This window comes from Podarcis muralis, chromosome 12 (assembly GCF_964188315.1).
Source record: "Podarcis muralis chromosome 12, rPodMur119.hap1.1, whole genome shotgun sequence".
Classification (NCBI taxonomy): domain Eukaryota; kingdom Metazoa; phylum Chordata; class Lepidosauria; order Squamata; family Lacertidae; genus Podarcis; species Podarcis muralis.
Window position 1 is genome coordinate 4606130 of NC_135666.1, and position 12990 is coordinate 4619119.

Below are 12990 nucleotides of genomic sequence, written 5' to 3' on the forward strand. Positions count from 1 at the left end.
CAATTTTATATTTATAGCATTTCTCCCCCACCTTTTCCTCCAAGGAGTTCATGGTTCACCCCTCTCAGTTAAGCCCTAAAATGACCATGTGAGGTAGGTTAAGAGGCAGTGACTGGCCCAGAGCTTCGTGGCAGAGTTGGGATTCGAACCCTGGTCTCTCAGGTCCTATTCTAACATTCGAGCCACTGTCTCTCAATTAATAAGGTAATCAATCCATGCAAATAAGATGGTGTTTAAAACATAAAACGCAAAGCTAAAGATCAAAGTGTGTTGTATATCTGACTTTGGCAAGCATTTTCCTTTGGCTTGCTTTAATTAACAATATTGCTCATAATGTGATTATTTTGAAATAGCTGGCCTGAACACACCACCTAGTTGTTCTTTTTCATCCCTAAAAAGATAAAATACTTATTCAGGATATAATTAGCTTGCTTTTTAATTTTTTAAAGAATCCCAGAATGAATAGCAAAAAGTAAAGGCATCTAGTTTTATAAAACACCTAAAAATAATACTTCAAATGACATCATAAAAACAGCAGAATGAGACAGGCTAAGAAATCTGATACCCCAGCAGCAACAGGAAAACACATGCGTGGTAAAACAGAGGAATACAGAACCACCCAAAATGCTGAGGCAAATGGACTTGGCACACAAAGCTTAATAGTGAGGATGTCAGGTGAGTCTTCCGGGGGAGAGTATTTTCTGTGAATGAGTCGCCACCACTAAAAGGCCCTTTCACTGTTCTGTCTCTGCTCTGCAGGCAGGGAAACTTGGAGAAGAGTGTCTGATGCAGTTCTTATTTCTCAAGCAGGTTTGCATAGCAAAAGGTGGTCCTTAAGTTCTACTTTGGGCCTCTGATTTCTCTTCAGTAATAAAGAAGGGATCAGCGGTGGCAGCTGAAACCCAGATTTTAGGGACTTACTGAGACAGCTTTCCCTAATTCTTGGCTGCTGCATAATAATTGCCTGCGTCCTTTAGGACCAGCCTGAGTTAGGGACCCTTTCTCCAGGGGCCATTCCAGGGTGAACCATGACCAAGTTTGAAGGAAGAAGTTGGGGCTTCTTCCTTCAAACAGTGAGTAGTGAGACAGAGATGAAGATGATTTATTACCGTATTTTTCGCCCTATAGGACACACTTTCCCCCCTCCAAAAATGAAGGGGAAATCTGTGCGCGTCCTATGGGGCGAATACAGGCTTTCACTGAAGCTTGGAGAACGAGAGGGGTCGGTGCGCACCGACCCCTCTCGCTCTCCAGGCTTCAGGAAGCTATCAGCAAGCCGTGGGAGCCCGCGGGAGTTCCCGCAGGGCTCCCTAGGCTGTGGACAGCAGCCTGCCGCCCGGCGCGTTAGCGCCCTGAAGCAAAGCGCCCCGCGCTTCGGGCAGATATCCGCAGCCTGGGGAGCCCTGCGGGAGTTCCCGCAGGGCTCCCTAGGCTGCGGATAGCAGCCTGCTGCATGGAGCGCAGGGCGCGCTGAAGCAGAGTGCCCAGCGCATCGGGCAGACATCAGCCAGCCCCACAAGCTCGGGGGACAGTGGGGAGGCGCAGCGCCACCATACCGCTGTTCCCCGACCTGGTTTTGGGGGGGGAAATAAAGGGGAAAAAATTTCCCTTTATTTCCCCCCAAAAAAACTAGGTGCGTCCTATGGGACGAAAAATACAGTAAGTTTATTGGTCACTTGCCAAAGGCAACTCAAAGCAACTTACATCCAAACAACCAAAACCCTGCATAGATCCATTTACCCATTAAGGTAATACATTTTAAAAATCCCACCCTGTCAAATTGCCACAGATAGAGGAAGGAGACCCGTTGGATAATCTTTAGACTATCTTTAAGTAAATCTCTTTGCAAGGGTGACAGTTGTTTCTGTGGGAAGCCTGTTGGGTAAAATGCATAATACTGATAATATGCAGGGACTTTTCCTGTCCTAAGGGAAGAAGTATTAAGTAATGCCTGTCATTGGTGTGGGCTGCCAAACAGGTCGCGGAAACCAAGTCTGATGGAGAGCAGAAGTCTGGATTCTGAAAGATAATCTAAAGGTTTGTGTTCTGATGGGTGCCGGTTCTGGTTGTTAAAAGAAAATGGCAGCTGTGGCCTGGCATCATTTTCAGGAAGGGATATGTTCTTCCCTGCCTGCTGTGGAATGGTTTATTGATGTATAGTCCTCTTTCTGCAAATCAGAGTGTTATTTTTTAGAAGTGAGGGCCAAATTGTATGTTCTGCGATTGAGGTGTCAGTATCCCACCCACCTTTTAATGCTATGCAGGCTTGTGGGGGGCTGGGTGGAGGCTGCAAGCTTGATAGCAGTGATGAAAAACAGCCTGCGGGGCAAGGGTTAAGCACCCTCTCCACTCCCCCCCCCCACTACTACAGAACAGTACAGTCTAATTCCCAGCTGCATTTGAGTAAAAAATAAAAATGGATTGTATCCAGATCTGTTCATCCTTCCATGGAAGGTCCTTTGATTCAGCAGAGCCTTCTATGACAGCAAGGGGAAGAAACAATTTCCCCCTTCTGCAGCTCCTCAGACCCCTTCTCCGTTCTGCACGGTCCCTCCAACCCTCTGGATCAGAGTTTCAAGGGCTTGTGAGAGGAAGGGAGATTTGCAAAAGCCACCTTGTTACGCCCTCCTTTCTGCAGCATCAAAGAGCCTTTTGTGAATAGGAGGAGTCAGCCTCGTGTCAGGAGATTTCCATTGCCAGGAAAGTTCTGGTCCAGAACATCTTGTCCAGAACATCTTGTGCCCTCCAGAACATCTGGAGGGCACAAGATTCGTGAAGGCTGTTGGGACACACCTGCTGCTTCCATTTTAAAAAACCATAAACTTAATGAAGATATGAAAATGGAATACAGTAAGCCTGTGACTTACGCACATTTAACTTGTGCGCATTCAGCTTTATGCAACTGAAAGGGGTGAGTGTGCAGGGAAAAAAGACTTTGGCAGTCCTACCTACCCAATGTGTGTTGACTATACGTGATTTTGGGTTTAGGCGCGATCTCCAGAACATAACCATTGCTCAAGCTGTGGGCTTAATGTACCGTAGAGAAATAATAATGAACCCACCCACCCCCACTTCTTGCCTGCTCCTTGAAACAGGAGCCCTAATGCTTGATGTGAACAGGACACTAGGAAGGTGATGGGGGGGGATCCTGCCATGGAAATGTTCTTGCAGTGGAGCCATTCGTGAATCGGAGGTTTGCACTCCCCAAGTTCCTCGCTGCTCTTGTCCTCCTTTGAGGGAGTTGACGTGTAGTTCTTTTCTTCCTTAACATGAGAACCTCAGCTGATGGAGGGGATGTCTCAATTAATAATAATAATAATAATAAATAAATAAATAAATAAATAAATAAATAATTTTATTTGTATCCCGTCCTCCCCAGCCGAAGCCGGGCTCAGAGCGGCTAACATCAAATGTATAACACATTAACATAAAATCAGACAGTCAATTAAAATACATCCTCAAATCAGATCAGGATCAGAATAAAATCCAATCAGATGGCAACCCGCAGATTAGGGTTGGGGACCTTAAATGCTCACCAGGCCCAACTGTTTGTGCTGAACTTATATGGGCCTGTGAGAAAAATTGGGAGGCCACATTCATGCAAGTTCTTATGAAAGGGGAGAGGGAGTCAGACTGAACCCCGACCAAAGGCCTGGCAGAACAGCTCCGTCTTGCAGGCCCTGCGGAAAGATGTCAAGTCCCGCAGGGCCCTAGTCTCTTGGGACAGCGTTCCACCAGATTGGAGCCACAGCCGAAAAAAGCCCTGGCTCTAGTTTCCCCCAGAAACAATTCCCCTGAAGTCATCGCTGGACGTCGTTCAGCCCGCCTGGCAGGAGACGCCTATAGCCGTTATAAACTAATGCCGTGATTTACCTCTTCGGCAGCAAGGGGTTGTTTAATTTTACCAAATTAGCAGTTAAGGGAGGAGGTTCTTGGGGCGCCTGTCCAAAGTGGCTGGACTCTGTTCTTAAGGAGCCATCTCGCTTGCCAAGCCTTGGGCTGCAGACGCCTCCTCCCCACCCCAAGCACCCTCCTTTGGCAGAGTTGGAGCTTGCGATATAAATGCTGGATTGGCTGCCTCTCAGGCTGTGCTCTCTCCCCCCCCTGCAACGCCTGCTTCTTTTTTGTTCTGCACTTTGTAACTTGCCTGTGGCAGAGCCCTTTTTTTTGTCTGCGGGGTGAGCGTTCCAGGTTCAGCTGAAGGTTGCGGGCTGCAAAAATCCATCCTCGTGTGTTGGTAAACAATATGACACAAGATACTGTTCTGCCTCTCTGCATCCCTGTGGAACTTGATGCTGACAAGGCAGAAAACCTCCTCTGGAGGGCATTGGGATAATAAGGGTTCATTCAGGATGCCAGGCCAGATGCGATGGGTCTCTCCTTTCTGCGGGCAGGGCAGAGGAGGCTGGCTGTTGGACTGAATTATCGTTCACTGCTTGGATGGTTTTGCGGGAACACGGCCAAGCCTGATTTTAAAGGGGATAAAGTCAAAGACCCCTGTGTACATTGGCTTCCCAAGTCTTGTTTGTGCTTTGAAGGAAATTTTGTGCTTTATTTAGTGAAGAAGCCCAACTCGTGGATTTGAATTCTCCGCGAACAGCGTTTACCAGTTATTTCTCCCAGTTTGGCTTGTTGGGAGCACAACAGAACTTTGGGGCACACAGATCTTTGGAGCGCAGAAGTCACGGCAATATTAATATTTATAGCTGCCCATCAATAAGTATTTCTTGACTAGCTCACAAAAGGCGACTGTTTGAAGGCTATGGGATACAGTAATTAAAATCAGGCCTTTTTGCTTTCTTTTTATATACAAACTGGACTGATTCTGTGAGGCAGTAACTTGATTCGGAGCAGGGATGTGTCTAAAACTTGGCTGCTCTGTGGAAAGTGAGCCTGCCATGGCCCCAGCTTAAATGCTTGATTTAAGACCGTGGCAAGTCTAGATGCTGGCAGAAAGCCCAGGTAGGAAGATAGTAGTTATCCAAGAGGTGAATTGTATTTGGTTCCATCTTTTGACAAGCTAGGATTACTATTAAGAGGAACAAACGTTTCTCCTCTGCCAAAAGAGACCTAAGGCAGACTTCCCCAACCTTGTGCCCTCCAGATGTGTTTGGGCTATTCACATCTGCCCCGGCCAGCATAGATGGCTGTGTTGCCTGGAGATGGTGGGCAAAACATCTGGATGACATCAAGTTGCAGAAGGTTTCATGAGGGGTTACTTGGTGTTTACCCTAGACAGCTTTGTTCCAGAAACCAAGAGGTGTGGAAAATCACACTTTGTGTCGTCCGGCAGGCAGCTTTAATACATCCAAGTCTGACTAATCAGAGGCTCGCGGTGCATTCGTGGACAGATCGTAATGTTCGAAGAGCTTGCTGGCTGAATCAGCCTCCTCTTTTCAACATGGCTAACAGATGCCTGTGGGAAGCCTGCAAGCGTATTAACAGATCCGGCCCCTGCAATCATTATCATCTGAGGTCCTTCTTCATGTGCTTCCTCCATGAGAGGTCCGGAGGGCAGCAGCATGAGAATGGGCCTTATCTGTGGTGGCTCCCCACTTGTGGAATGCCCTCCCTAGGGAGGCTTGTTTGGTGCCTTCATTACATATCTTTAGGCTCCGGGTGAAAATGTTTCTCTATAACCAGGCCTCTGGCTGATTAATATTCTATGTAGCCTTACAATAAGTTTGTGGGAGGGAGTTATTGGTTTGTTTTTGTTTTATTATGTATTTTGTGTTCTCATTTTGTATTTTTATGTTGTGAACCGCCCTGTGATCTTCAGATGAAGGGCTGTATACAAATTTTACTAATGATAATAAGCAGAATGTGAGTGCAACAGCAAGTTTCACAACTAGTGATTCTCAGGAACTGGTATAAATGAGCTTGGTGAAGTTGGTGGCCATTATTAAGGGGCATTATTGACCTTTACAACCATTTCTCTAGGATGGTGATTCATACAGAGTAAGGTTGAGAGCTTGCACCTGCCAAAATCCCAGGCTGAAGGGAAGCAAGTGGCAAGTTGCTTGCTTCCGTTCAGATTAGTTTTTTTGGAGGTGGGCATGCTAATCTTCTGAATTGTTCCAGTTTTAGTATATGTGCTGTGATAGTGAGTACCTTTCAACTTAGTTTTGAGACCCCTGTCATGCTGTCTATTCTAGTTTCTACTGGTTTCTACTAGCCTTTATTGGCCTAAGAAGGTGTCTTTTCTATTCAGAGACTGTGTACAGAACCCTCTGTTCCAGCTGGGTTATGGGGTGCTCTCTGTGTGTATGTTGGGGGGGGCAAGCAAACAAAGGTTCATTTCAACTAACCTTGATTTTTCTGCATGCCTGTGGAGGTCTCTGCCCTTTTCTGCTCTCCCTGCTCAATATTGGGAATGATTTGGCCAAGGTGAAGAAGCACCAGCTCCACTGAGCCATGCAGAATATAGTTTGTGTCCTCTGATCTCTGCTGACAGAAGCAGATGAGCTGTGATGTCAAGGTGGAAGGCCAAGTCTCGAGTGATTCCCTGCTCCTCTCTCATCGAAAGTGTGCCGTCCCTGCTCTGCCCTCTGCCTTCTCTGTCTCTTTTTTAAAACTTTGCTTAAACTGCTGAAAGTAGAGCAAGCATGTTAGGAAATTTCCTATCATGAGAGCTGTGTGTGTTCATGCAAGAGAGAAAGAGACAGACAGACAGAGAAGAATGACGAGTTGGAAGGAATCAACTACACAGTAGAAATCACACCAGCACGTTTGTCCTGTGCAAAAAAAATTTTTATTGACTCCCTGTCAACAAAAATCTAAATTTTACCCCCCAGGCAGCTGAATTTTGTGATTGGGATTAAAAATGCACATTACGTGAATCGTAACTAGCATTTTCCTGCAAAGTGCAATGAAGGACCGTGGGGTGCTTGGGTTGAGGGAGAGGGCCATAGCTTTGGGGGAACTGTACCCTCCAGAAGCTCTGCTTAGTGCTGCTTTTAATTTCTGAGCTGGTGGTTTTCAGACATCAGTCCTGGGATCCCTGGGGTTTATCGATAATGAAAATTGGTAAGGGCTGCCAAAGTGTATACGCATGTGAAAGTCAGCACAGAGAGAATATTGGGTGTGGGGCTCAACTGGGCCTGTCTGGCTGCCAGTGCTGGCTGCCAGCGTGCCCATGGAGTGGTTTGCGCCCATCAGTGTGGAAAGGGTTCAGAGAGGATAGAGCAGGATGCTTCAAAGCCACCAGATGCTGCCAGTGCTATGTTCTGCAACCAGCTAGTTCTGCAACCAGGTAGTTCTGCTATGTTCTGCAACCAGCTAGTTCTGCAACCAGGTAGTTCTGCTATGTTCTGCAACCAGCTAGTTTTTCAGCTAGTATCTTTGAGTGTTCGAAACTCATATGTATATCTAATCACCAAATGCTACCTTAAACCTAAGTTATGGTGGCCACAACGGAATATCTAGGTGCCATTTACCCCACAATGGAATTTATTATTGTTATTAATTTCATTTCTATACTGCTTTATATTTTAAAGGAAAAACCCGAGAGCAGTTAACAACACATTAAAATATCCAATAAAACAAACCAGAAAAACACAAATTCAGGCTTCAAGGAAAATATTTCAGATCCTTCTCTAAGTTACATTAGGCTTTCCTCATATTTATTTAACCTACTTAATTTATAGTGCTGCCCCATAGCAGAAGGACTCTAGGAGGGAAGTGTGGTCAAGCGGTTAGAGTGTCAGACAGGGACCTGGGAGATCAGGGTTCAATTCCCCACTCAGTCCTGAAGTTCAGTAGGTCATCTTGGAGTCATTCACAGTCTCTTCACCTACCTCACAGGGTTGTTGTACGGATTAGATGAGGTGGGGGGTGAACCATGGACTCATTGGATATAAAGGTGGGAGATAAACGGAATAAATTAGCTCTTCTGCCGACCTGCTTAAGAAAGCTGGAGGGACCAGCCAGGTGGAGATGTTAGTCGCCAGCCTTGCATCCAGAGATCTCCACCTGGTCACAATTGGATCAGTGGTCACAGTTTCGCCAGTCACAAAACACTCACGACACCTGGTGGATTTCTAATGCTGGCATTTGCCCCGAGCATGGCTTCACTTCCAATGTGCTTGATTAACATTTAATTGCTTCTGTGACCCGCCCTCAGTGTCGCAACGCTGGGCACTTGCTGAAAAATAGTCTGCTCGTGATGTGAGCGCATTCTAGCCTTGGCTATTGCTTCTGCATGTCTGCCGACACGCAGCGTGGGGAGGGCTTTGTGCTGCACCTCCTCTTGGCGTTAAGTAAATGCGGATGGGGTGGCAGGATGTGTTGGGTGGGGCTGTGTCTGGTGTTACCATCCGTGGAGCCCATGTAGATAGCAAGATTGGCAGAACATTTGTTTGTTTGTTTGTTCATTAGATTTGTATACCACTCTATAGCTGCAGATCTCAAGGTGGTTCACAAGATAAAATCACAATATAAAAACACAAACTACATAATCAAAATAAAACGCCGAAACAACCCATTTGTATCATTCCTTGCTGAGTGTTGACTGGTTGTGGCCACTCAGAGCTGAGTTATCCAGGTACAGCTTGGGTTAAATGGGTCTAGAGCTGTGTTTGTTGAACCCTTGACCATCCCATCCGTATGGCTTTGCATTGGGAAGCGCAGTTCCCACTAGCGGGTGGGTCTTCAAAGTTGCTAAATTCGAACTTTCTTTTAGTCTGGTTAAGCGTGGTTTTACCTGTTGCGTAGTTGAGTTAGAGACAGCTGACTGCTGTGCGAAGTGCTAAGCCTTCTCTCTGATTACATCATTGTTTACTTGATTAGAAATAATTGTGCAAGTAATTAAATGGGTGTGCGCTCACTCTAGCCGGGTTTCACTTCTGTGCGATGAAGAGCTCCACGCTGCTGCAAAGTCTGGAGCGTTTCATTGCTTCGGCCTTCCTTAATGGGATACTATCTAGGCTATTACCTTAATTGAAGTTTATATTGAATGGTGCGCAAGAAGCCTCCTAGATCTGGATTAGTATCCTAATGACTCTCTTGTCTCTCTCGAGAGGGGAGGCTACGTGGCCAAGACAATCCTAGACAATGCAGTGACACGGATGATAAAGGAAGGCACTTTAGGTTGGTTAGGCTCTTCTGACAAACAAATTAGCAGGGTTATGTGTATTCTGAAACAAGAGCAAATTATTGGAAACTCTGCAACTGTTTCTTTTAAATATTTTATTTTGCAGATAAGCGGTTTGTGAGATCCAGGACACACTAAGGGATTATCTGCTTAAGGTAAGAGCTGCTTTTCGTTATAGGCACTGCATTGCCTATTTCAGTATCTGCAGGCTGTTCCAGAACCCGAAAGTTGCTAGCCCATCTTGCTCCTCTATTTTGCAGAAGTTGTTTGTTTGTTAGCCGACACATTTATATACTGCTTAATTATTCCCATTTCTGAGAGGTGTACAGACAGAGCAAACCACAGTAAAATGGGGTAACGAAACAGTAAAAAATACATCATAAATTTCCTGCTGGAACAAGGAAGTCTTAGTCATGGGTCTGAAGTTTGGCAAGGAGGGGGCCTGTTTAATCTCAGTTGGGTGGGATGTTCATCACACTGACTGCACGGCTTCTAGTGACTACAGGCCATGAGGGGGTCACCAAATATCTCACTGTTCAAGCTGGGAACAAGGGGGTCCCTAAGATATTCTGGACCCATTTTAAGGCCTTGTAAATTAATGCAAGACCCTTGAACCTGGCCCACTAATCAAAGCTCCCTGCTGGAAGAAATGTTTTACTTGCCTTTTAAGTAGCTGGACTGTACGTGCAATTGGTGCAGAACCATTCAAATTTCAGGAGGCAAAGACCAGAGAGAACTGGAGCTGAAGACTTAGCAGTGTAGCATTTCGGGGCGCATCTGGCCATCGCAGGAGTAGACAAAGATGAGGTCATTTTGCTACAGCATTTCAAGTGCTGACTTGGCATGTGTAGGAGTCCCTTGGGGGAATCTTTGCCAATGAAATATGCCGCTACCTCACCCTTTCAGGGTTCGTTTGCCTTGAGTTGTCTTTGGGGCTTTCTGTCGCTTTGGATCTGTTCTACCTAAGGGCCTCCTGAGCAATATCGGAAGCAAATCCATGTTTGTGTTAAGCAGTTTGCTTGCTTTGGTCCTTGGTGTAGAAATTTACTTGCGCAGTTAATAGTTTTGTCACCTTGGTGCAATATAGATAGGAGGGACATCTGTGCCACATATGTTCGAAGCGAGGCGGAAGAGCCAGATAGGGCACATCACATCTGTTAATGATGCCTCTTACAGGCACTGCTTGCCGGAAATGAAAATGTTGCTGAGCGAGTCCACATGGAATCTAATTAGGAGAAAACCTCTTGGTAGAACTGGGTCCTCTTGCAGATCACAGGGCAGACACACTTAACACCTCCATCTAAGGGGAGAGTCTGATGGAAAAGCCGTATTTCCTTTCCTTTCGCTTCTGCTGTTCTATAAAATGCTGCGTATGTAGTTGTTGCTGTTTAACCAAATCCATTCACTGCAATATCTGCTGTGCAGAATCCCACAACATGTTATTCACCCCACCCCAGAAGGTACCACAAATGGCTTGTTATGCAGAATTGCCTGTGATAATTCTGTAAGTTGCTGAAGCCCTTGACTTCACTGGAAACTGTACTCAGCCAACCCTGCTGTTGCCTGAAATCTCACCAAGTGTTGGCCCAGGTGCTTTGAAGCCTGAGGGACTAGAAACTTGATTTCTAAGTGCAACTCCCCAGATGACTCATTTTCGTGCGCATAGCTGGAATATGTTGTCCTGACTGTGTTGATGCATCGTTATACCTGCAGAGAGTAGCATAAGGAAACAGCATTGTGGGGAATTGTAAGCAGGAGTTTCGTTGCATTGTGGGGCCCTGTGGTTAGCAGCTGCAATGAGGCTTAGAAGAGAAGTTAACTGCTTCAGTGGGGTTGTTCCATGACAGATCACCACAAATTTTATGTGAGTTTGTGTTTTTGGTATCCACTTGAGTACTTTCATGAACTCACTGTTATCCCTCTAGGATCTTGACCTCTGTTAAAAGGGGGGGGGGGGTGTTTACTAGCCACAGCAGAACAGCTAATTTACCGCAACACAGCTCCTTTATAACACCTGTGCTGCCGACTGTCAAACTTTGGTATTGTTGATTCAGGTAGGTAGCCGTGTTGGTCTGGCGTAGTCGGGAAAAAAAATTGTCCAGCAGCAACTTAGAGACCAACGGAAGCTTATACCCAAAACAAACTTAGTTGGTCTCTAAGGTGCTACTGGACAATTTTTTTTAATTTTTAAAATTTATTTGGTATTGTTGAAATACATACATACAACAACAAATCCATTTTTTGTTGTGAGACTCAAACTGGGTCTGCTAGATGTGGCTTGTGGGGCCCCTCCAGGATCAGGGGCCCTGAAGTTTAAGCTTCATTAGTGTCGTAGTAGATCTGCCCCTGTGTGAATGTCCAGTGGTTATTAAGACATTTTGTACCCCCTCTCAACCAGTCAGAGCAAAGTGCAGCCCCCCCCCCCCCGGATATTTCAGTGAAACTGGCCTATTTCTGAATCAGAACATAGTGGATATAATTGGTAAGTAGCCATAATGCACAGAGCAATCCTCCTTTTAAGGATTGCTGTCTCTTGAATGAGCGGGGCGACGCCAAAGCAACGTGCTGGCGAGAGCCTTCTCTGCAAGAGGAGCAATGCTCACCTGCACACTTGACGTCTACGGCCCCTTTGAGAGAAGGGAGGGCTCCCCTGCCTTATGACCCTGCCCAGATCTAGGATTTAGCTCACTGAAAATCCTCCCAGGATCCTCTCTTAAGAATCAAGATTGTGTGACTATTTGGAGCCTCCTCATTCCTCCACCCCTTCGCTAGCTAAAGAAGGAATTAAAACAGAACATACGCGGGAAAAAGCAAGAATCACAACTCTTTGCCTTATACCTCCTTGGTCTGCGCAAAAGTTTCTGGGGGCTCATAGGAGACCTCTGTGAGTGGGTGAAGCCCATTTTAGTTTTCTCCCCACACGTTGGCACCATGTCAGGGATCCGTCATTTGGATGGATGAAAAGGAAAGCTGTTATAACTATCAAATTGCATCATCATCATCATTATTATTTATTATTATTATTATTACCTGCCCTCCACCCCACCCAAGGTCCCAGGGTGGGTTACAGCATTAAAACACAAGTTCAAAAACTGTTTAAAACAACTTGCAGTTGTAGAAGTAAGGTGGATCCTAAAAACATATACCTAAAGTGTCAAAAGAACAGGACAAGAGCCTTCTGTCAAGTGCAGCCTTCTCCCCACAGTGACCAGCCCACAGGCCATATGAAGAAGGCAACTGCTCTTCCCCACTTCTGTCCTTGAGGGACTGGTATGCTGCCTCTGGACATGGAGGTTTCATTTAGCTAACGACCTGCCTTTCACCTTAATATTCTAGGGTGGTTTGCAACAGTGTGAAGCACAGCATTAAAAACAGTTTAAGGCAAACTGCAGTCACAAGAATAGGCTGGGCGCTTAGAATATGTGTCAAAGGCTAGGGTAAATAGGTACATCTTCAGCATATAATGAAAACTGTGTAATGCAGGTGTCAGACACACCTCTGGGGGAAGGAGTTCCTAGGGTCATCTAGTCCAACCCCCTGCAATGTAGGAATCTTTTGCCCAATATGGGGATTGAATCCACAACCCTGAGATTAAGTTTCCTGCTGCACCGACTGAGCTATCCATAACTTGTGTGCTAAGAAATAACTTCCAACTCTGATTCCTGGCAGTTGAAAGCTGGCAGGGTAGCATGAGTGGCAGGTACGCCCGTGCACCTTGTGATGAGATTGCCCAGTTTTATTTCACATGCAAAGGAGTGGATCAGAGCTTTTGCTCCTTGCAAATAATCCCTTTTGAAAACAGAGGAAGGCCCATGTGAACCCCCTCCATCTGCTTAGTGCAGCTGTCCTAGTTGACCATGCTGAATTGAAAGGGAGCACCGTGTGTGTGTGTGTGTGTG

General features: G+C 46.0%; 1 protein-coding gene across 12 annotated transcripts in view; it reads left to right on the top strand.

The window, feature by feature from the left end:
- LOC114607928 (uncharacterized) overlaps positions 1-12990 on the top strand; it is a 214251-nt gene that overhangs the window by 28343 nt on the left and 172918 nt on the right. For 11 of the 12 annotated variants that reach the window (XM_077936656.1, XM_077936657.1, XM_077936658.1 and 8 more), the window contains exon 2: positions 9198-9246. The exons of the other annotated variant lie outside the window; for it this stretch is intronic. The gene's annotated coding sequence lies outside the window, so the exon portion shown is untranslated. The remainder of the gene's footprint in view (positions 1-9197; positions 9247-12990) is intronic. 12 annotated transcript variants of the gene reach the window in all.